We start from the raw sequence: 23,640 nt of genomic DNA, 5'->3' as shown, positions 1-23,640 counted from the left end.
CACATCTCCTACACCTATAAGGTCTTTGAATGGTATCATGCCAGAACAGCCATGTTGGATTCAAATTCCTCTATACAATATTTTCCAGTAACTATTTATTATACTTATAAATGTCTATCATTGAGATAATGCCTTTATAATAATGATTGTTAGTGATATATGAAAATCCCATCAAAATATTAGTGAAACTCTTATAAAACGAATTAAATATTTTTATTTCTTAAACGAGTTGTGTTTTATTTTCTTAAAAGTAAATGTGTATACAAGATCTTATATATTAAAATAAAAATAGAATTGGAGAGAAACTTGAAGCAATCCACCTAAAATCAGGGACAAGACAAGGCTGTCCACTCCCTCCCTATTTACTCAATAGAGTACTTGAAGTTCTAGCTTGAGCAATGAAACAACAAAAGCAGATCGAAAGCATACAAATTGGAAAGGTTGAATTTATTTTTGGATGATATGATAGTATATATAAGCAACCCCAATAATTCTACCAAAGAGCTTGTAAAGCTGATAAAAAAAAAACTTTAGCAAAATGACTGGATAGAATATTAACTCAAACAAATCTGTATGACAAGAACTTCAAGTCTCTAAAGAAGAAAATAAGACCTCAGGAGATGAAAAGCTCTCCCATGATCATAGATCATAGTAACATAGTAAAAATGACCATCTTACCAAAAGCAATCTACAGATTCAATGCAATCCCCATCAATATTCCAACTCAATTCCTCACAGAGATAGAAAGAGCAATTCTCAGCTTCATATGTGATAACAACAAAACAACAAAAAAGCCAGGATAGTGAAAACAATTCTCAACAATAAAAAAAAAAAACTTCTGGGGGAATCACCATCCCTGATACGAAGCTGTGATGCAAAGTAATAGTGATAAAACATCACATGGTATTGGTACAGAGACAGATATGTTGATCAACAGAATAGAATTGAAGACACATACCTATAGTCACTTGATATTTGACAAAGAAGCCAGAACCATGCAGTGGATAAAAGACAGCATTTTCAACAAATGATGCTAGTCTAACTGGTGGTGTGCATGTAGACAAGTGAAAATTGATCCATTTTTATCTCCATGTACAAAGCTCAAGTTCAAGTGCATCAGGGGACTCATGAAACCAGATATACTAAATCTAACAGAAGAGAAAATGGGAAATAGCCTTGAACACTGTGGCGATTTCCTGAATAGAACACCAATGTCTCAGGCTCTAAGATCACCATTTGACAAATCAGACCTCATGAAACTCAAAAACTTCTGTCAATAGGACAAAATGGCAAACTACAGATTGGGAAAAGGTCTTTACCAACCTTGCATCTGATGATAAAGAGATAATATCCAAAATACACAAAGAACTGAAGAAGTTAGACTCCAGAAGACCAAATAATGCAATTAAAAATTGCTTAACAAAGAATTCACAATTGAGGAATATCGAATGGCCAAGAAGCACCCAAAGAAATGTTCAAAAGGAAAATGCAAATCAAAACAACTTTAAGATTCCTCCTCACACCAGTCAGAATGGCTAAGAACAAAAATTCAGGTGACAGCAGATGCTGGCGAGGATGTGGAGAAAGAGGAACACTCCTCCATTGTTGGTGGGATTGCAAGCTGGTACAACTACTCTGGAAATCAGTCTGGCAGTTCCTCAGAAAACTGGAAATAGTTTTATATATATACCTGAAGACCCAACTATATGACTCTTGGGCATATACCCAAAAGATGCTCCACCCTTTCACAAAGACATGTGTTCCAAAATGTTCATAGCAGCCTTATTTATAATAGACAGAAGCAGGAAATGAGCCAGCTGTTCCTTAAGGAATGAATGGACACAGAAAATGTGGTACATTTACACAGTGCAGTACTACTCAGGTATGAAAAAACAATGGAGCGAACTAGAAAACATTATCCTGAGTGCAGTAACCCTAAACCTACAAGGATATACATGTATGTACTCACAGATAAGTGTTTATTAGCCCCAAAACTCAGAATACCCACGATACAAGCAATAGACTATATGCAGCTCAAGAAGAAGGAAGATAAAAGTGTGGATGTTTTGATCCTACTTGGAAAGGGAAACAAAATAAGCATGGGAGTCAGAGAGGGAGGAACCTGGGGAGGGGGAGGGAGACAGGAGAGCAGTCCAAAGGGTCAGGAGAATAAACAGAAATATGTGGCAGTATGTGGGGCAGTGGGGGGGCAGGTTAACTTCTAGAAAGTCCCAGATCACAGGAATGTGAGAACCGCCTAGGACCAAATGGAGATATTAGGGAAAATCCCCAACAGTGTGGAGATAGAACCCAAATAGACAACATCCTATAAATAGACATAGACCCCAGTTGAGCGGTGGGGTGACATACCCACGTCAAAAGTTTCAACCCAGAATCATTTCTGTCTAAATACAACGCAAGGACAAAAAATGGAGCAGAGACTGAAGAAATGGCCATCCAGAGACGGCCCTACCTTGGTATCCACTCCACCTGTGGACACCAAACCTGTACGTTATTGCTGATGCCAAGACATATTTGCATATAGGAGCCTACTATGGCTGGCCTTTGACAGGCTCTGCCAGCAGCTGACTAAGCCAGATGCAGACAATCACAGCCAAGATTGGACTGAGCACAGGGAACTCAAGAGTTAGGGGGAGGAATCAAAGAGCTGAATGGAATTGCAACCCCACAGGAAGAACAACAGTACCAACTATCTGGACCCCTCAGAGCTCCCAGGGACTAAACCATCAACCGATGAGTATACATGGGCTACTTCATGACTCCTACTACATATTGCAGAGGACTGTTTTATCCAGCGTCAGTGGAAGGGGAGGCCCTTGGTCCTGTGGAGGCTTGATGGCCCAGAGAAGGGGGATGCTAGAAGGGTGAGGCAGGAGTGAGTGAGTGAGTGGGAAAGCATCCTCTTAGAGGCTAAAGGGAAGGGGGTGGGGTAAGGTTTTGTTGAAGGGAGACCTGGAAGGAGAACGATATTTGAAATGTAAATAAAATAATTAATAAAAAAGAATGATAGAAGTGGTAAAAGACTTGCTATTTTCTCAAATTTTGTTTAAAGACAATTTTTTATTTTTAAGTATGTGTGTGTGTGTGTGTGTGTGTGTGTGTGTGTGTGTGTTGTTTACACGCGTGTGAGTCTGTTCAGGTGCGTACAGGCCATAGGTCAGTACTGGGTGTTTTCTTCAGTTTTGATGTGTGTTAGTTTTTGAGAAAAGGTCACTTAGTGAATCTTGTACTCATAAATTTGGCTAAATTGGCTTGCCAGAGAGCTCACAAAATTTACATTTTTCTTCACAGACCCCACTTACTGGGTTTCAGTGAACTGTAAGGTTCTGGAGGTGACAGGGAATGAAGAAATAGTATAAACACATTGAGGAATTCTGTGAGTTTGGGCTGTGCCCTCTGAGAGGACACCAGCAGCAGGACTGTAATGCGGTGCATTTAGTTAATGCACACTTACAGCTAGTTTGTAGGGGAATGGCCTTAGTCTGCAGCTCTCTAGAAGGAAGTTGGGACTTTATGGATACACTGCTCACATCTGAACCTGGACCACAGGGAGGCATTTGCTGTTCCCTTGGATCGGTGACATTGGAATCCTTGACATAGTCCATGCTCATGTCAATAATACATATTTACTTAGGTCATTATCTGCTACCTGAATGGGGTTACTGACTCCTCTATGGGAGTGCTTTGTGTTGGTCCTGGGCTGCCATTCTGAGGTGTTTATGCTTGCTCAGTAAGCACCTTACTCATGGAGACAGCTCACTGGCCACTGTATTATCTTCCAAGGTTACATTTGAAAACTGTTTGTATTCTGGACTCACCATCAGTAGCTTATTTTCTTTAAGGCACCTGTTTATTTTTTTAAAGGGAGGTTATTTTGCTTACTAGTCTAACTATTTTATAAATAATGCTCAGTTCAACCTTCATACAACTCTGTAACGTAGGTGTTCCTATTAGAACCCTCTTTATACAAGATGATCTGACCAAACTGAGATAAGTGTTAGTACCGTATTCTTATACACCAAAATTATGCACATCTTAGTTTCCAAGTCAGAATTTGCATATCTTTTTGAACTAACCAGTGCAGTGAGACTAGTATGCTTTCCTATGTATCTTTCTTACGAATCTTTCAAAGCAACTGTGTGGATGTGTATTCAAGTGACCCCCTCTTTCACACTTCCTTTGTTACTAGGCAACATATTTAAAACAAATCTCATGTATTTCTAGTAATTGCTTAAATGAATTCCGGAACTGGAGAGCTGCAGTGGATTAGAAAATGCTGTCAGGATTCCTTTGTTGTCTCAATGTAATGCTGTGTATAATGGTCCCTGAAAATATGACTTAATCAAATCACTTCACTGTCAAGGTTTTAAATGTTTCAATCTCCTAATAGCATAGTTGAGGCAGGACTGAGTATACTCCTAACTCAGATTTTTGTTTCCTTTCCTTACATTTTTTTAGAACCCTGTTCTATTGATTTTCTTTCCCATAAAATGTGTGTTTAGATTTTACAATACGTAAGAGATTAAGGTGACTGATTATTAGATTCTCATTATATCACAAGGTTTATGAAGCATACATCTCTCTGTTATATGCATTCTAGTCATTGCTCCTCTGGAGAATGCAACTTTTAGACTTGCATTTCAAAAACACAATTACAAGGCTTCTCAAGAGTGAAGATGCGTTTCTGATGCTTCCCTTGAAAATAATTCTCAATATGGAATCTGCAAGGTCAACTCTAGTTCTAATACTTTTATTATAGAACCTGTGTATTCACAGGGATTACATTTGCAGGCATTTATTTAGTTATTGATTTGAAGGTTGGTTGCTTTTATTGTATTTGTGCTGATAATACAAAAGTCAGGTAAACGGTTTTTAAAAGAGCATTTGTTGTAGATTTTGGAAATATAAGGAAAAATGTGCACCATTATTTTTGTACACAGATCTGGCTATAGTTAGTTCAGAATCAAGATATAAAGCTAAAGATGAAATCACAATCTACCCTTTCCTCGTGGAATTTGGTCATTTAAATTTCATTGAATCTCCAAATCTATGATATATTTTAGGATGGTATTAGTAAAGTTTTTTTCTCACCTTAACAATATTAAATTGACATTTCTGAAATATTATTAATTAGTATTAAAGTTTCAAAACCTCAAGACAACATGCATGGCATTGAGGATACAACATATAAATAATTTTTTCTGTTCACATTTACAGTGAGGTAAGACCACACACATTTGAAATTGAATGAGTTTGGAGTACAGATTCTTTTCTGAACAGAAATATTGTAGGTAGGAAAGTACTTAGTTACCCAAGAAGAAGTAAAAATGTCTTTCAGAGGAAGTACTGATCAAGCTGAGGGATGACTAATATATTGATATTTTCAGTGGATAGAGGACAATGATGTGTGCCTTCCATCTTTTGGAAATACAAAGATTAGTTTTCTAGTCATCTACTGGTGGAAATTTGGTTTATTTATTTTGTTTTTACAAAAGAAAAGTTTATAAATAAAAGCTTGCTTGACAATTCATAAACATTCCTGGGGAGGTAATCACCTGCATCTCAGAAAAGTGCCCCAATAGTCAGACTAGAGTGTGCCTCCACTCTTCTGGTGTTCTAATGATCCTAATTAAAGCATCTTTTTTTCTTCCATTTTTATTAAATTGAGTATTTCTTATTTACATTTCAAATGTTATTCCCTTTCCCGTTTTCCTGTCCATCAGCCCCCTAACCCCTCTACCTCCCCTAGGAACATCAGTGTAGGTTGTCTACAGGAGGATGGTCTAGTTGTGAATGGCTATATCTCTAAAAAAGTCTCTTTTTCAGTAAGCATAGCTTATAAATCCTCAGGGAGGGGCATATCATAAATTCCAGAACCCGTGAGTTTAAGTTTTCACATGTTTGGGATAACCATATTGGAGTGTACCGACTCAGTCACTTTTTAAAAGTTTAACTAGTGTTTTGAAGAGATAAATGGCACTTTATTATTCCCATTCCCCTATGCTTTCTTTTGATTCTCATTTACTTATTTTTAAAGTGTTATATGTACGTGTGTTATCACATACATGAGCCTACCCAGTCTAGCAATTCACAAGTCACAGAGGGCTTTACCTTGTTGTTTCAGATTTTTATTTCTCAGTTTTCTTCTTTCTTCCTTTGTTCCTTTCTTTTTTTCCATATCTCCAATAAAGATGGCAGATTTGTAGGCTTAATTGTAAGAGACAACTCTAAACACAAGAGGGAGAATGTTTTGGGTAATATCAGGTTCTCTTCTTTCTGTTCACCTTGTGTCAGCAGGACATAGTCCATATTCCAAATTCCATATTTCCTTATTGTAACTACTATACATTCTCCTTTACCAGCCCTACAACTTAAGTTTCACATTTTTAGACATTGTCTTGTAACTCAGGAAATTGTCTTGGAATACTCTGCAAAATCATCAAAGGTAAAAGGCTGTCTCTTCTTGTGTCACTGCCTGGAGACTGCATGGGAAGACACCTTGGCTTTGGATTCTGGGGGCTACCATTAACCAAACTCCCTGTGGCAGTAGTTCCAGTTTCTGTTTACTTTTTAGGCAACCACCAAACTGAACTTCAGATGATAATGGCAATTTACCTTCCCCTGTGAGTAAGCAACAATCTACCTTGTTCAACGTGCTTAGGAAAGTTTAGCAGAGTCATTATTCTCTGCTGCCATGATGCCTTACATAGGCGATTGTACTATATTTCATTTGGATTTTCTGATGCTGTTTTAAACTGGCTTTCAGGTTATCTTATTGAGAGTTTGAAGAAACTTTCATATTCTCGATCTGAGGATATTATCACCTGTAGGTTTTGTAGATTTTTTAAAGATAGTTCGTTTTTATTATGCAGGGTTTAACTTTATTATTTTCTTTTCTTGAAAACATATTTTTTCCTCACATAATACATCCTGATTATCTCTTTACTCCTCCCAATTCTTCCCCACTTCTTCACCCATCTGATTCTTCTTCATCTCTATCATTCAAAAAACAGGCTTCTAACAGATTATAATTAATATAATATGATATAATTAATGCAGTATATAATATAAGATAAAACATCATAAATAAACAAGACAAAAGGAAAAGAGCATGGTAAGGGACAAGAAACAGAGACAAACTTGCTTGCACACTCTGGAATCCCATAAAACCACTTAACTCAAAGTCATAATGTATATACAAAAGACTGGTGCAGACCCTTGCATGTTCTATGTCTCAGACTCTGTGAGTTCATATGTGCTTAATCACGTTGATTAAAGGAACCTTGTTTCTTTTTTTTTTTTTTTATTAACTTGAGTATTTCTTATATACATTTCAAGTGTTATTCCCTTTCCCGGTTTCCGGGCAAACATCCCCCTCCCCCCTCCCCTTCCTTATGGGTGTTCCCCTCCCAACCCTCCCCCCATTGCCGCCCTCCCCCCATAGTCTAGTTCACTGGGGGTTTCTTAGTTTCCTGCATCCCCTCTGGCTCTTGTCCTTCCCTGCTTCCACTTCTACAGGGTTTCCTGAGCTCTAAGAAGAAAAATTATTAAGGGAAATGTCCATTTAATGGCAAGAGTTTCAAAGCCTATCGTTTGCTGGGTGTTCATCTCTGCATTTGTTTGCATCTGCTGCAGAAGGAAGCATTTCTGAGGTTGGCTAAGCTAAACACTGATCTAAGAGTATAGCAGGGTGTCATCAGGGGTCATTTCATCACTACTTTTTGGGTTTGATTTTGTTTTTTATTATTTAGATAAATAGCATTTTAGTTGTACATGATAGACCAAGCAGTGTCTAGACATGGGTTGCTGATCAGCTAAGCGGTATCAGCGTGGGTGTTCTATCTTGTGGAATGGTCCTTAAGTCAAACCAGTTATTGGTTACTCTCCCAAGCTTTACGCCACCATTACCCAAGTATATCTTGAAGGCAGGTCACCATTGTAGATCAGAGGGTTTGTGGCTGATCTGATATTTATATTTCTCTTTTGGAAATAAACACAGTAATTTTCATTGTCAAAGATGCTCAAACATAGGGGGTAAAAGCTCTTTATAAACACCAACTAGACTTCTCTATGTTCAATGAGCAATGTAGGTGTTATCTTCAGCAATGACCCATCAGTCAGTTTGAGGAGAAGAACCTATAATCTTGGCAAGAACCTGGGTTGTTTGGCATTCCCGTGGGGCCCCTTTGGCTGAGAGTTTAATTAGATGTAGCATAAACACTGTACTTGAAGCTTCATTGTGACAAGAGATGTTTACTTGGGGTTTTGTTTACCCTATTACTTACCAATTTCATTTAGATTCCGTGTGTGTGTGTGTGTGTGTGTGTGTGTGTGTGTGTGTGCCATCATATATACTATGGAAGCTTCTACTATATTATTTCCCTACTATCCCTCAAATGACCCTTAAACTTAGCAGTCTCTGTCCTTATTCATGCTTTTATTTTTCTCCCCTCCCAATTCATACTTGATCTTTCTCCTCTGCCCCACATTCAATCATAACTGTATATTCCATTTCACTTTCCTAACAAGATCTATCTGTTCCTGCCAGTCCCTCCCTTTATACCTAACCCCTGTGGGTGCAGATTGTAACTGGGTTATCTTTGACATAAGAGCTAATATCCATATGCAAGTGAATACATTTCATATTTTTCTTTCAGGGTCTAGGATGGATGATTTTTTTCCAGTTCCATCCATTTATCTTCAAATTTATTTTTTTAAAAAGCTACATAATATTCCCCTATATAATTTACCACTGATTCTTTTTTATAAGATTTTTAAATTAGATTTTTATTTATTTTTTTTTTACATTTTATTTATTTTTTATTAACTTGAGTATTTCTTATATACATTTCGAGTGTTATTCCCTTTCCCGGTATCCGGGCAAACATCCCCCTCCCCCTCCCCTTCCTTATGGGTGTTCCCCTCCCAACCCTCCCCCCATTGCCGCCCTCCCCCCAACAGTCTAGTTCACTGGGGGTTCAGTCTTAGCAGGACCCAGGGCTTCCCGGAACTTCCACTGGTGCTCTTACTAGGATACTCATTGCTACCTATGAGGTCAGAGTCCAGGGTCAGTCCATGTATAGTCTTTAGGTAGTGGCTTAGTCCCTGGAAGCTCTGGTTGCTTGGCATTGTTGTACATATGGGGTCTCGAGCCCCTTCAAGCTCTTCCAGTTCTTTCTCTGATTCCTTCAACGGGGGTCCTATTCTCAGTTCAGTGGTTTGCTGCTGGCATTCGCCTCTGTGTTTGCTGTATTCTGGCTGTGTCTCTCAGGAGCGATCTACATCCGGCTCCTGTTTACCACTGATTCTTAATCCATTCTTTTGCTGAGGGACAACAAGGCTGTTTCCACTTTCTAGCTAGCATGAATAATACAGAAAAAGAACAAGTCTGACTGAAAGTGCTCTGTGCTAGGATGAGGCATGCTTTGGGAGTACGTGCCCACAAATATGACAGCTTACTCATGAGGTAGATGGATTCCTATTTTACTGAGGAACCGCCAAACTAAATTTAACAGTGGCTATACAAATTTGTATTTCTACCAGTGATGGATGAATTTTCCTCTTGTTTCATATCTTCAGCATCATAAATTGTCTAATGTTTTACTGATATAAGCCATTGGGACAGCTATAAGGTGAGATCTTTAAGTAGAATCCATCCCATATACAGTCACCAAACCCAGATACTATTGCTGATGCCAAGAAGTGACGTAGCTCCTTCCTGAGAGCCTCTGCCACAGCCTGACAAATACAGATGTGAATATTCATAGCCAACCACTGGACTGAGCATGGGGACCCCAATGGAAGAGTTAGGCAAAGGATTTAAAGAGCCAAAGGGGTTTGCAGCCCTATAGAAAGAACAACAATATCAACCAACCAGATACCCCAGAACTCCCAGGGACTAAACCACCAACCAAAGAGTGCACATGGAGGAACCCATGGCTCCAGATGCTTGTATAGCAGAGAATGGCCTTATCTGGCATCAATGAGAGAAGAGACCCTTATTCCTGTGAGGCCTGATTCCCCAGTGTAGACGAATGACAAGGTTGTGAGGTGGGAGTGGGTGTGGGGGAAGAAGAAGCACCCTCATAGAAGCAGGGGAAGGGGAAAAGGATAGGAGGTTTGTGAGGGCGAAACTAGGGAAGGGTATAAACATTTGAACTATAAATAAATTAAATATCTAATAAAATATAAAAATGTAAGAACAAAAAGAGTAGTTTTTTAGGATGCTGAATGTTTCTCAGTCATTTGAGTTTGCTCTAATGAGAACTCTCTATTTAGATCTGTAACTCATTTTAAATTCAGTTATTTATTTTTGTTTATTCTTTATATATTTTTAGATATTAGCACTCTATATTATGTGTAGTTAGGAAAACTATTTTCACTCAGATCATATAAATCTTTTGCCTTTTACTATTTTTACATTTTGGAGGCTGCCTATTTTCTTTGCTGACAGTGTCCTTTGCTTTATATGTTCCCCAGCTTGTTGAGGTCCCATTTATTAATTGTTGCTCATAATGATTGTGCTCAAGGTGGTTTGTTTTTCAGTCTTTTCCTTTGAGAATGAGTTCAAGGCTATTCCCTACTTTCTCCTCTATCAATTTCATTGTATCTCATTTTCTGTTGAATCACTAATTGATTTGGTATTGAATATTATGTAGTGTGGTAAGTAGATACAAATGGATCTATTTGTGTTCTTGAACAGACATTCAGTTTCACTTTTGTGGTTTATAGAAGATATCTTTTATCCAGTGTTTATATCTGACTTATCGAAAATCAAGTGTCAATAGGTGTGTGGATTTATGTCTTAGTATTCAATTTTATTCCATTGATCAAAATTACTCTGTGCAATACTCTGCTGTTTTTATTATAGCTCTATAACACAACTTGAAGTTAGTGATGATTGTAGCATCAGCAGCTCTTTTACTATTTAGGATTATTTTATCTAACTTTGGGTATTTTCTGTTTCCACATGAACCCAAAACTGTCCTTTAAACAAACTTGAGGAATTGTACTGGAATTTTAACGGTGTACATTGAAAGAGGATTTAAATTTTTAACTTGAAGCAACTTTATCCTCCTTTGAAGTATGGTGGCTTCGGTGCTGTGTTTGAGTATCTGTCTCACTTAAAGTTAATGGTTGTCCCTTTTCCCTGTATGGTAGATATTTAGATTTCACATTTGTATTTATTATGTTTTATTTTGAATTTCTGTTTTGAAATATTGTGAAGAAGAAGAAACAAAACAACATATAAATATAGAGTATTTCAAAAATCTATTATGTTAAGACCACATTTTATTATCTAAATCATTTCCTTGCCCTTCCCTAGAGACCAGTCTTTCACAATCAGTGATCTAGTCTCATTTCTGCTCCATTGACTAACTTTTCTTTTTGGACCAGATTTTACTGTGAAGACAAGTTAGTTGAATAACTTTCTTCTATTAATTAAAGATTGTTTGGGATTTTATAGGTCCTTTTCATTTCAATATGAATAGTAATCTTGGTTTCTAAAAAATTGCTTGCTGAGGTTTTAATAAGAGATTATTCAATATGGGGAATATTTGAGGAATATTAGCATTTAAAATACCAATTCTAATATTCATCATAAGTGAATAGTTTTCATTTATTTAGAGCTGCTTTAATTTCTCAAGTGATTATATTCACTTCTATGTTTGTCCTTGAACACTTCAAGAATTGATATTGCACAGAGTATTATATTTGTTTTCATTTTCAGTTCCATGAAAGAATACAAATTCAATTTTTCCCTCTATTGTTATTTATTGCTGTACTCAACCTTGCTGATCTCATTTATTATTTCTAGTAGCTTTTTACCAAATGCATCTGATTTTCTACCTAAGTAATCATGTCATCTATAAATAGAGACAGGTATTTTATTCTTTATTGTAATTTGGATACAATTTTTATTTCTCAATCCTTTAGTTTCTTAGCAGAGTAGTGCCTTCTCAAATATCTAAACTTGCCTTACTAATGTAAGTGCACTTTGAATGAATAGACTACTAATATTGATAGATAGATAATAGTTCATTCAGTTTGCTGAAATGCTGTCTGTAGACTTAAGAGCAATATTTGTGTTGATGGTAAGGTGCTGTGCTAGAAGAATGGATCCAGAGCTAGTCGCTTGCTTAGCTTCTTAAAGGGTTGAACAGCTCCTATTGCATTTCTGTAATTCATTGGTTGAGCTTAACATTAAAGCCAAATGCATTGTATACATACCTTAGGAAATATTTTTTAACTAGTACCCAACATTCTTTACTATTATTTCACACTGTTGTTTGTTATAGCTTTGTTCTCAATTTATAAAGTTTCTATCAGGCTAAAAAATATCAATTTGATTTATCTTCCCATAAAACATATCTTAGATTCACAGATATTTTTACAGTCTCATGATTTATTTGGTTATACTCAGTTTTTCATTTTCTGCTTTTGTAACTCAATTGTGTTTGGCTGTGAATATATACTTTTTCTTTTTTTATATTTCAACAATGTTTTATCTAAAGGTTTTAAATAGGAACCAAATGTTTTCTATTTTTGTCATTATTAACTCTTCACCTGACTCCATTATTACTAGTATACATACTTAAGAAAATGAATTATTTATGTAGTAATGAGATTAGACACTATTCAATTAATATTACTTTTAAAAGATTGATAACCCATTTTTAGTGAAAATGTACTTTTCATTTTTAACAGTAGGATTTGAAAATTGTCAGTATAATTTTTATAATCTTGTGTACACAAATTTCATCAGTTATTATATTATTGCATTGAAATATCAAGCTGAGATCATGGCACAGACTTTCTGTTATTAATGTGTGATTTGTTGGGTCTTCATATATTGTAATATTTGATTATATTGGATATGTAAAAATGACCATGACTGTAAATGTAGGTGAACAGTCTTCAACATACACTGACCATTTCATTATCATGACAACACTGGGTTGGTTTTCTCTGTAATCTTATCTAATACTCATATGTTACCATCAATTATTTTTGTAAATGTTATGTCTGTCAAGGTTAAAACCTGAGGTTAGGAACAGGATCATTATTAAAATGAAATATAGACAGTATTTCCATGTGTTCGCCTTAAAAATTCCCTTCACATTCTCCCATTACTTAACTTTTGAAAGAAAAATCAAAACAAAAACCAATCTTTTACCATCTTTCTTAGAAAATCAGAACTTAGGCCACATGAATATAGCGATTACTATATTTTGTAGTTCGGATCCAATCTCCCCATGCACTGCCTTTATTTTACATGGCCAAATATTTATTAAGAAGTGTCACATTGCCAAGTTGGAATAGACAAAACATAAACATCAGTGTATCTAAATAAATAAGTAAATAAGTAAATACTTATGGTATGTTATACTTGATTTACTTTGAATTTTTAAATCAGAATTCTCTCTCTCTCTCTTTCTCTCTCTCTCTCTGTTTTCCGATACTTTATAATCCAGGTTGAGTAAGATCTCTCACTAATTTTATATAATACATTTATGGTTCATCTTGTTCTTAAGGAAAAGCAGACATTGTTTCTAACAAATAGTCATATCAGACATTCTAAGGTCTTCTCATAGGATCAGTTGTTCACTGACAGACTATGAAGTCAGAAAAGCTGCTTTCTTCTTCTTCCTCTTCTTCTTCTTCCTCTTCTTCTTCTTCCTCTTCTTCTTCTTCTTCTTCTTCTTCTTCTTCTTCTTCTTCTTCTTCTTCTTCTTCTTCTTCTCCTCCTCCTCCTCCTCCTCCTCCTCCTCCTCCTTCTTCTCATAATATGTTTTAAGAAAATTTATCATCATCAAACTCATCAAAACCAGAGAATCTCATGTGAATTTCTGTAGAATACCACCTCCATCTGCCATTGGTCTATGGAGTGAGAGTAATGGCACTCACTTCTCCCAACTATAGGTCTGGTAGCACATACCTTGTGCTTGCCAACCATGGAAATATACCTAAGCTTTGCTTTCCTGCATTCTTGGGGGCAGAGCACAAGTTACATATAGATGGCACTAGTTTCAACTGTTATGATCCTCTGCTCCATCACTGAAATTTATGTAGTGGAGCTCAGTAATCAGCTAAAATTCTGCCTGATCCGAGGACTCTCTGCTTTACCAAAATATAAATGCTTAGATAGTTCAAGATTTGTCTTCTAAACCCTTGTCGTTGGACAGTTCTGAAGAGTTTTGGACTGGGTATCATAAGGGCAACCTACATTATTAGCTAAGTTTGTATTTCTATGGAATATTATAAAGTGCAAGAACTCTATTTTTTTGTTCCTAATGGTAATTTTGAGCCATATCTTCAGGCCCTCTCAATGATAAGTTCAGAAGTATAAATAAGTGTGATATGGTATCAAGGGTTACCAATGAAGGGACCTTAAAACTTGCGTATTTCCTAAATTCCGTGCTTACTAAAAAGGATGGGAACAATGACATGAATTACCTTCTATCCAAGCAGTATCTTGGACTTTCTGCTACTTAATCTCATCGAAAGTCAATTTGCAGGGAAAGCGAGAGAGAGAGGGAGAGAGAGAGAGGGAGAGAGAGAGAGAGGAGAGAGAGAGAGAGAGAGAGAGAGAGAGAGAGAGAGAGAGAGAGAGAGGAGAGGAGAGGAGGGAAGGGGAGGGAAGGGGAGAGAGGAGAGGAAGAGGAGAGGAGAAGGGAAGGGAAGAGAAGAGAAGAGAAGAGAAGAGAAGAGAAGAGAAGAGAAGAGAAGAGAAGAGAAGAGAAAACAAGCGAGCTATACAAGGTGACATTTGCTTTGTACAGACTCATTTAGTTCTGAGTTTTCCACTCCAAACTACATCACTTTTCATACAGCACATTATTTTAATCAAAATGGGGTTATTGGGCTTGTGCTCACACATTGGTATCTCCCCAATATCAATTTGGATACAATAGTGGAATGGACTTAGCTAATTTGAAGGCAAGATTATGATTCAGGCTGTTGATTATGAAGCACAGTACAACTGTGGAAAGGATAGTACAGCAGCGTAACCATTATACTATGACCATCTCATGGTAGGGATGAGTGCAAAGATGTACACTATAGAAGTCATCATCAATCACAATTGATCCTAACCTCTTTGCATTCAGAGTGTGTGTGGCACACACGAAGCTTTTATTTGACATTTCCTCTCATGTCATTTTAGTAGCTACACTGGGATCCTGAACTGTTTTTATCCTTTTGACTTTTCATTCTTCATTCTTTTTATTCATGACTTCTATACAAAATCTTGACTTCATTAAACTACATGTAGTATGAGTGAAATTTTTTTCTGACAAGAAATATAAATAGGCTTTTCACAGATATAACTTGAATTTGTATGAATCAGCTACACAGATGCATGCATCATACTACATAGATATTTTATGATTAATTATTAACTCAGTCTGTAACTCAGGGAATCAAGTAATCAGAGAGAGTATTTAAAGTTGTCATTTCTACCTTTAAACTTATTTCAATAATATACACAACATTTTAAGCTTCTCAATTATATAATCTCATTATCCATTATACTATTTGCCCCATTTTCTCATTTATACAATGTATAAATGAAAACATGATCTGTGTTTAATTTTCTGTGTGTCAAGTTTCTCTAACTGAATGTAAAAATTCACTAAATAAATAAATGAAAAATGAAACAATACACACACATACACACACACACACACACACACACACACACACACATATATATATATATATATATATATATATATGAACCAAGGCAATCCTTCTAAAGGACAACATTTAATTGGGGCTGGCTTACAATTTCTAAGGTTCAGTTCACAGTCATCAAGGCGAGAAACATGACAAACATTATGTCTGAAGAAAGAGCATATAACATTCTGAAACCAGATTGAGCCATTCCAGTGCTTTGTAAATAATCTGGAGTATTGCAAGATCCATTCAAATACATTTCTTATGAGTCAGGTACTAATCAGTGTGTCCAGGTAGACATGGGGATGGAGAAGTATAGAAGAGTTCAATAACTGGACTCAACTGCACCCGGATGAGGATTGTCTCATGGGCAGCTAGGAGGCAGGTCCCTTCCGCACAGAACAGAACCTAAGCATAAGACTTCAAAGCCCCTGGGAACTCTGGGGGGGGGACCAACCAAAGAACTCACATGCAGTGACCCATGGCTCCAGCCACATATGTAGCTATGTAGCAGAGGATGATCTTGTCAGGCACCAATGGAAGGAGAGGCCCTTGTTCCTGTGAAGGCTTGATGCCCCAGTGTAGGGGAATGCCAGGATGGGGAGGTAGGAGTGGGTGGGTGGCACCCTCCTAGAAATAAGGAACTAGGGAATGGGATAGGGGGTTTCTGGAGAGGAAACCATAAAAGGGTATAACATTTGTAATGTAAATAAAGAAAATATCCAATAAAAGTAAAGGAAAAAAAAGACCTCAAAGCCCACCTGTATAATGACACACTTCCTCTAACAAGGTCACACCTATTGCAACAAAGCCACACATCTTAATAGTGCCATTTCCCATAAGTCAAGCTCATTTAAACCACCACAGTCTGATATTCAGGAATTAAATTTTAATGACAAGCAAGAGCTAACTGCACATCCGAAGCCAATGTTTCTGAGAGAGCAATATATATCTTTTTGGTATTCCCATAGTGAAAGCGGGCCCAGCCATGTCATCCTTGGCAGAATCTTCATCCTCACATCCATTAGTATTCTAATCATGCAGCAGGCAGGACTTTTTGTCACCAAGTAGTCTATGGATGGCTGAGGAAATGAAACTTACGTCAAAGGAGATTTACATGATTTCTAATCTTCGTTTAGTACCTGGTTTATAAGAAAGATATTTGAGTATATCTTCCAATACTGCTGATTATTTACAAAACAATGGGAACAGCTCAATCTAGTTTTAGAATATTGTATGCCTATGTATTCTCTCTCTTCAATTATGAAAATAACTTCAGGTTTATTTTAGCTATCCAGGGTTTTCTATTTTATCATATGAAGTTGAGAATATGTCTTTTATGGTTTGTAAAGAATTGTGTTGAAATTTAGATGGGAATTGCATTGAATCTATATATTGCTTTTGGTAAAACAACCATTTTTACATGCAATCTTACTGATCTATGGCTGAATGATATTAGCATGGTATTGGTGTGCATTGTCAGGTTGATCAATGCAATAGAATTGAAAAGACAGAAAAACCACACACACCTATGTACACTTTATTTTTGACATAGAAGGCAACAAACCTACAATGGAAAAAAAAGAAAACATCTTCAACAATTGATGCTGGTCTAACTGTGTCCTATTTGTAGAAGAATGTAAATTTTTTCATCCTCACAAAATTCAAGTCCAGGTGGATCAAAGATTTCAACATAAAACTGAACACACTATATCTAAATGAAGAGAAAGTCAAACACATTGGCACAGGGTACAACTTAACAGAAAACCAATTGCTCAGGTAAAAAAGATAAAAAAATTAAAGAATGGGTTCTTGTCAAACAGAAAATCTTTTGCTATGCTAAGGAAACCATCAATTGGACAAAACCGTAGCCCACAGAATGAGAAAAGGTGTTCACAAATCCTATATCTGACAGAGGACTAATATCCAAAATATATTAAGAAGTCAATAAATTAGACACCAACAAATCAAATAACCCAATTAAAAAATGTGGTACAGAGCTAAACGTAATTCTCACCGGGGTAAACACTAATGACCAAGAAGTAGTTAAAGAAATGTTCACGGTTTTTAGTGATCAGGAAAGTGTAAATCAAAATGACTGAGATAACATCTATCAGAATGGCTAAGATAAAAAGACAGCATATGCCAGAGAGGATTTGGAGCAAGGGGAACACTTCTCCATTGCAGGTGGGAATGTAAACTAGCACAACCACTTTGGAAATCAACTTGAGGGTTTTTCAGAAAATTGGGAAAAGTTCTACCCTAAGCCACAGCTACACCACTCCCGAGCATATACCTAAATTATGCCCGACTATATATACTACAAGAACACTTGTTGAACTACATCCTTAGCAACTTTAATTTTAATAATTAGAAAAGGTAAACAACCCAAATGTCTCTCACAGAATAACGGTAAAGAAAACATAGTACACTCACAGGACGGATTATTGCTTAGCTATTAAAAGTAATGACATTATGAAATTTGAATGCAAATGACAGAACTAGAAAAGTAATTCAGATCCAGAAAAATACACATGGTATGTACTCACTTACAAATGTACATTAGCCATAAAGTACAGAATAACAATCCACAGAGCCAAAGAAATTAAATAATAAGGAGAGTCCAAGGGAGGATGCCCAAATCTCACCCAGAAGGGGAAGTAAAATAGGCATGGAAGGTTAATAGAGCGAGGTAATTGGGTGGGAGAGGAGGTGAGGAAGGGAAAATGTATGAGGATCATGTGTGGTGAGAGATGAGCTGTAGTGTGAGAGATCTGAGAAGAGAATGGAATTCAGTTGGGTTCTTCTCTGGGACTAGCCAGAGACCTGGGATAGGAGGTCAGGGTGGTTCCTGGCAGTCTATAGGGGTGACTCTAGTTGATATTTCTAGCATCTGGGGATATATAGATAGAAATGAACACTCTGTGTACTACTAAGACTTCCAGTAGACAGAGAAGTGAATCAACCCAAAATTTGTCCTGCCTTCAATGTGCAGGGATAAAGACGGAACAGAGATTGAGGGAAGTCCAAACGATGACTGCCCTAACATGAAACCCAAGGGGAGAGAGCCAACCCTTGACATACTAACAGACAGACAGGAGTCTAGCATAACTGTCTGCTGAGAGGCTTCATCCAGCAGCAGATGAAAACAGAGGTAGACCCCCAGTCCATCAGGCAAAACTTGAGCAGTAATGTGGAAATTTGAGGGATAAGATTGGCTGAGATTTTCTGTCTGTTTGTTTGGTGTGTGTGTGTGTGTGTGTGTGTGTGTGTGTGTGTGTGTGTGTGTGTGTGTGTGTGTGTGTTGATTGGTTCTGATGCAGAGTTCCTGTTCTCCAATTGGTTCTTGATCTATCAACAAATCACCACCCACTAATGACTGAGGATGGGGTGGGACACTTTGAGTTGCTTGGGAAGATGTAGACTGAATCAAGGGAGCAGGGAAAGATGAAGCCAGGAGTAGCTGGATGAGATAAAACTAACCAGCCCTGTGGGTTTTCTGGTTTTTGAGTGGCCAAGGGCTACTCTGTCTGATTATGTCTGTGGTGGCAGGAGAGGTTTAACAGTGTTCAGTCACTGAATTCACAAAGGCATTTTAAGATTAACTGGCACATATGTCTGTGTTTTTCATCCCCGGATCTGAGGGAATCTGGATGGGAGCTGGTAGCCTGGTCCATTCCAGGAATTAAGGCAGGGTAGAAAAAGCTACGTGCACTGGGGTGGGGGAGATGTTCATGGGGGCGGGTCAAGAGCACCACAAGAAGACCTATTGAGTCAACTAATTTGGGTCTACTGGGGCTCACAGAGACTGAACTACCAACCAAACAGCAAAAGGCATGCATGCAGCAGCTGGACTGAGCCCCTCCCCCATTTGTAGCAGGAGTGCAGCTTGTTCTTCATGTGAGTTCCCTAAAAACTGGAGAGAGGCTGTCTTTGATTTTGTTGCCTGCCATTGTATCTCCTTTCCCTAGCTGAACTGTCTTTGTAGGGCCTCAATCGTAAAGGATGTGTGCTTAGTTCTGCTGGGACTTAATGCCCCAGGGTGGGGGGTAGTATTCCAGAGATGTTTCCCCTTCTCTGAGGAGAAGGAGAATAATGAGAGGGGGTGTGAGGTGAGACTAGGAGGAGGGTGGGAAAGGGGCTGCCATTGGGATGTATAGTGAATAAATGAATAAATGAATGAAAAAAAAACTTCATAACAAAGACCTAGAAAACACATGTAAGTAGAATCATTCTCACTGATTATTTTCCTAGATTTCAAGACTGATTATTTTCCTAGATTTCAAGTATTACATGAAGGCTGAGAAGATGGCGCATTGGTAACACTACTTGCTGCTCAAGCATCAAGACCTGAACTCACATTCTCAGAAATCACATGAAGCTGCATGACGGTAGCTGTGAGAGAACTCTTATGGTAAGATGGAGAGAGTAAAATCTATGGATGCCGCGGTGTCCATTAACCAGACATGCACAGCAGTGAGCAAGTGTATCCTATTTAAGCCGGGAAGACCAACGTCTGAGCTTGTCCATTGTCCTTCACATACTCATCCTACAAACAGAGAGACAGAGAAAGAGAGAAAGACAGAGAGAGACAGGAAGAGACGGAGACAGAGAGGGGTGCTTTTAAATAGCATCAAAACTAAAACTGTTACATGGAGTATATAAGATATATGATCCACTTCTGTCTGCCAAAGCAAATTGGTCCATTCTTTATCAGTTATGATGTTGATAGGGAAAAACATTCCCTGTCAAAAATAATCATGTTTAATCTTTAAAAGCAAGAGAGTTTGCGTTAAAGTGAAAAGAGTATAGAGAGCTCTGTCAATGTGTAGGTCATATCTTATTAAAGAACTAGCTCTTAGGTTTGTTCATTGTCTATATTATTTAATTTGTTTTCATTTCGTTAATTTTTGCTGTGACTTTTAATAACTTCTTTTTCAGTTGCATTTGGCTGTGTTTTGTTCTTGTTTTTTAAATGCATAATTATTTATTTGGCCTTTTCTGATTTTTTTAAAAAAATATTTAGGACTATTATTATTATTTTATTTTATTGTATGTGCTTGGATGTTTTGTCTGAATTTATGTCTGTGCATCAAGTACATGTGTGATGTCCACAGAGGCCAGAGGATGTCAGATACCTAGAAGAGGAGACACATGGTTGTGAGCCAACATGTGGGAGCTGGAATGTAAACCTGAGTTTCCTCCTAGTGCAGCCAGTGCTCATAACAGCTGAGCCATCTTTCCAACTTAATTTTCTCATGTAGTTGCTCAGTACTAATTTTTTTTTCTCATAAGACTACTTTTAATGTGCCCTAGAGTTGTATTTGTGTTGAATTTTCATTTAATTCTAGGATTTCAAAATATTTCATTTACCCATTTATCATTCATTAATGTGTTGTTAACTTTGGTGAATCTGTTTAGTTACTAACAGTTATTTTATTTTTTTCATCCTTATTGTATTATGTTAGACTGGATATATGAAGTTATTTAATTCTTTCTGGATTTGTAAATATCTCTGTGTGTGCTTCACAGTGTGTGGTCTATTTTAGAGAAGCCTGTTAGGTGCTGAGTAAAATGGATATTCTTTTGTTTGTAGATGGAATATTCTGTAGATATTTGTCAGAATTCTGTGATGTATGATGTCACTTAATTCTGATTTTTCTTTGCTCACTGCTGGTTTAGATGGCCTGCCTAATGCAGAAAATGGGAAGTTGACATCACAATGGATTTGGTAAATCAGTTGGAGTTAATCTGTACCTTTAAGACTATTAGGGGGGCTGGGGATTTAGCTCAGTGGTAGAGCGCTTGCCTAGGAAGCGCAAGGCCCTGGGTTCGGTCCCCAGCTCCGAAAAAAAGAACAAAAAGAAAAAAAGACTATTAGGTTATTTATGAAACTAGGTATGCCAGAATAATATCTTCCACTTTAATTATTCCTGTGATTATATTCAACTTTTTTTTATTTCTTCTGCTTGATTTTAGTTTGAAGTCAATTTTATCAAATGTTACGATAACAACACAAGCTAGCTTCTTGGTTCAACTTGCTTGAAGTACTTTTTTCATCCTCTTGTCTTTGCAGTTAAGAGAAGTCTTGGTAGACCAAGGAAGAAAGGATTACTTCGGATTATCTGTATGAGGTCCCCCTGATCATAGATAAGCAAAAGAAGGACTTTCTCAGTGATAATTAGAGAGAAATATGACTATGGATCACTTCTTGCACATTGTTTCTTTTGAATTATGAATCTTTGGTGTATCATCAATATTATTACTAATAACACTATTTAATTTAGTTCATAGAATTAAGAAAAATAAACCATGGTGTACTATTAAGTTCCCTATTAATAATACATTTTGATAGACAATCTTTACCATATTGTAGTTCAAATTTTATCATTTATCTTTTTATAACTTAGTATTCATATTTTAGTAAACCAGAAATGTTTTCTTCTGTCCTTTAAGACAGGGCTTATTTTATCTAAATACTTTTTATCCCTAATTGATTTTCAGAAAATTTATAATTGATCTAAAGAAAGAAAGAAATATTAATTGCTTTAGATCAAAACATGTAACGGGAAAAGCTAAAGGCCTCCCTGGTTATCAGAATTATTCATTTGGATCTTAATAATGTTCTACATAGGGACTCGAGACAGAATATTATCTACATATTTTCAAAATATATCTTAAAGTCCTCTTATCTTTACATCCTTTTTATTGTTTCTGAATATTTGAGTCGGAAAAATTAATATTTATAGCAATGCATTGTATATGTATATTTCTATTATAAAATGTGTTAAATACATAACAGAAAATTATTGGAATTTCAAAATACAGGATATATCTGAATTTAATTTAAAGAGGAAAAGCTGTATTTTTAACTATCTTAAAAGTAATTAATTCTTATTATATATTAAGTAATGACTAGCCAAATATTAGAAACTTTTAATATACCATTCCCATTTTAATACAAGAAACACTCCTAAAATACTCCACAGCATTACTCTATTATAGTAAATCAGATGATCAAAATTGATTAAAATGAAAATCTATTGACAGAAATCTATTTATGGAGTGAACATCTGCTGAAATCAGCTGTTACAATATAAATAAAACAAGCCAAACCATAAGTGTAGAATATTTGAAAATTTGAAACTTAATTACACCATCTGGAAATAGACTAATCAGAGAATGGAAATTTGGAGAAAAGAAAACCATAAATAATTTACAATACAGTAAGACAAATGTGTCCTCTGTGCCCTAAATCTTGTTTGTCATTGTCCACAGGAACATTATGCTAAGTCTATCATCTCCTGTGTCTTCATTCGTCTTAATCCCTTAGTAAACTCGCATCGTTGGTGATTTGCTAATTTGTATTTTTCACGAACACACTGGACTCTATTTTATAATCCAGATTCATCATTCACACATCAATTCACCAATAGAGAATACGCACAGAAAATTTCTACAATGGACATCACAGTATTAGCTTTTGTTCAAATGTTTTTCTTCCCAGAAGAAGCAGTGAGAACATGAAGGGGACAGGAGTACTTAAGAGTGGGAAAAAGACAAAGACAGAGACAAAGAAAGAAAGAGATTGCAGAGGCATATTCCTCTTCACTGGGGTTTTAATTTGCTTCATGATTAGGATTGAGTACTAAGGAAGAGCATGCCAGTGGACAAAGATGATACCACTATTGTATTAATCCCATGAGTCAAAAAAATGAGACTATGTCTTTAAAGTAGTACTAGTTTACCACATATGCATTTAGTCACTTCCTCTGGCCTGATCACCTCCCATGCTACAGTGCAAAAAAGTCCCTAATGCCCATTGCTCTCTTTGTGTCCTGAGAAATAAATAAAAATGGGTAGTATTCCCACACATATAATAAAGCACTCTTTTGCCAGCAGAAACTGACAATATTCAAGGAGACTACTGCCGTGATCCAC

The 23,640-nt window shown here is 36.7% G+C and overlaps 1 long non-coding RNA gene across 1 annotated transcript in view; it reads right to left on the bottom strand.

The window, feature by feature from the left end:
• LOC148001137 (uncharacterized) overlaps positions 1-23,640 on the bottom strand; it is a 90,259-nt gene that overhangs the window by 8,496 nt on the left and 58,123 nt on the right. Inside the window, exon 4 of the long non-coding RNA XR_015638558.1 lies at positions 6,133-6,248. This is a non-coding gene — a long non-coding RNA (uncharacterized LOC148001137). The remainder of the gene's footprint in view (positions 1-6,132; positions 6,249-23,640) is intronic.

This window comes from Rattus norvegicus, chromosome 15 (assembly GCF_021556685.1).
Source record: "Rattus norvegicus strain SHRSP/BbbUtx chromosome 15, alternate assembly SHRSP_T2T, whole genome shotgun sequence".
Classification (NCBI taxonomy): domain Eukaryota; kingdom Metazoa; phylum Chordata; class Mammalia; order Rodentia; family Muridae; genus Rattus; species Rattus norvegicus.
Note: the sequence above shows the minus strand (reverse complement) of the source record. Positions and strands in the feature narration are given on the sequence as shown.